This window comes from Monodelphis domestica, chromosome 7, assembly GCF_027887165.1.
Source record: "Monodelphis domestica isolate mMonDom1 chromosome 7, mMonDom1.pri, whole genome shotgun sequence".
Taxonomy (NCBI): domain Eukaryota; kingdom Metazoa; phylum Chordata; class Mammalia; order Didelphimorphia; family Didelphidae; genus Monodelphis; species Monodelphis domestica.
In genome coordinates, this window is record NC_077233.1 from 120,115,406 (window position 1) to 120,117,074 (window position 1,669).

At 36.2% G+C, this 1,669-nt stretch overlaps 1 long non-coding RNA gene across 1 annotated transcript in view; it reads left to right on the forward strand.

Annotated features, from left to right (window-relative positions):
- The first annotated feature begins 530 nt into the window (after positions 1–530).
- Positions 531–1,669, forward strand: part of LOC103099788 (uncharacterized) — a 2,155-nt gene continuing 1,016 nt past the window's right edge. Inside the window, exons 1-2 of the long non-coding RNA XR_470412.3 lie at positions 531–833; positions 1,234–1,286. This is a non-coding gene — a long non-coding RNA (uncharacterized LOC103099788). The remainder of the gene's footprint in view (positions 834–1,233; positions 1,287–1,669) is intronic.

A 1,669-nucleotide genomic window follows, 5' to 3' on the forward strand; every position in this document is an offset into this window, starting at 1 on the left:
TGTGGAAAGTATCATAATATAATGTTCACATGACCAAAATGTAGGTCAGGAAGTCATATAGTGAGAATGAGGGAAAATAGATGGATGGCAATGGATGGGTTGCAGTTGAATCTATGAAATATTAAAGGGCTAGGGGAAAGCTTCTGCTCTGTTAGTTAGATGCAATGCTGGAGCTTTATGGAGGGATGTGGAGAAGAAATGCATGAGAAGAAAAGGTATAGATGGATTGCAATGGGCAATAATATACCAATGCTATTCCAAATCCATAAAGACACCAAAGCATAAAAATAACTCATTTTTCAAATTTTTTAAAGTAGCAACCCAATATTAAGATACAATATCACATTTGTATTTGCAATCATTGCTATTTTACAAGGTTTGGCTCATGCGTTTCAATGTTTACTGTGTGTGTCTTGCAATTCTGATGCCTGTCAGTCATGTGTTTCCTAGGACACAAGAACCTGAGTCAAGTCTCTTGGCAACAATTATTAAGAAAGAATAAAGAATGTAAATAATGCCTGGATGAAATGTTAAACTTTGATTCTGGTTTGTGCCTGATCCTTTCAATTTCTATGTCTATTTTTTTTTTTCAGGCTTCATGCTACCCAAGCCTGGCTGAGAGAAATCATTTACAATTTTCATTGCATAAACAGATGCCAGAGTTGCCAACTGAAAAGTACACATGTGTCCAAGGAGATGTGTTTTCTGTTCCACAAACTCTGTTTTTTTTTCTTACTTGTGCTCAATCTCTGGGATGGTCAGAAGGATTAAGTCTTATGTCTGATTTGAAGATCAGCTATTAGAGAAACAAATAATTAAAAGCACCTAAGCAGGTATGGCAGCATCTGGAAAAGTTAAAGGTTACATGCCTGCAAATTGCTACGTATTACCTGAGGAAGAAGAGCCCATGGAAAGTGATCCTTTATGTGCATTCAGGGGATTTACTGAACGATTATAATTGAAAAATATCAGGGATTAATCTCTTCAAATTTCTTTGAAAATGGAGGTGAAATCCTCTAAATAATTATTTTTATATAAGGTCAATTGACACTGTTCTATTTAAGCTTCTGCTGTATATCACTGATCTAGTTCACATTTTTAATAGTGATCATTATTAAGGCACTCTAGCAGATGCTATAATAGCCATGTAGCTATGGGGGTGGGAAGGGAGAGGGAGAGGGAGAGTTGAATAGGACTTTGGAAAGCATTGAATCTAACTTCCTTATTTTACAGTTAAAGAAGCTATAATTGAAGAAGATTAAGTGATTGCCCAAGGTCACAAGATAGTAAGCTTCAGAAGTAGGATGACAACCTAGATCCCCAACTTTGAACCCAGAGGTCTTGCCCCTTCTGCATCAGGTTTTTGGGTTTTTTTTTTTAGTTTTGGGGGGGTTTTCTTTGCCATTTTGTCAGTATCCTTGCTGTCTGTTTTGTGTTAAATAAAAGAGGAAACTTCCCTTCAGTGCCAGAATACATTATAATGGGTTTTCTGAGTTTATCTTCTGTGAATTTACTTGTTGATCTGAACCCATGCCTGACTACTTTCACAGAGAGCTATGTGGCTTTGTATATAATGTCCACATTCAAGGTCCCTAAGCAGTTCTATGAGATTTACAAATTGTTCTCTCTTAGAAACATTTGAAAAACATTGTTAAATGGGTGATATGAC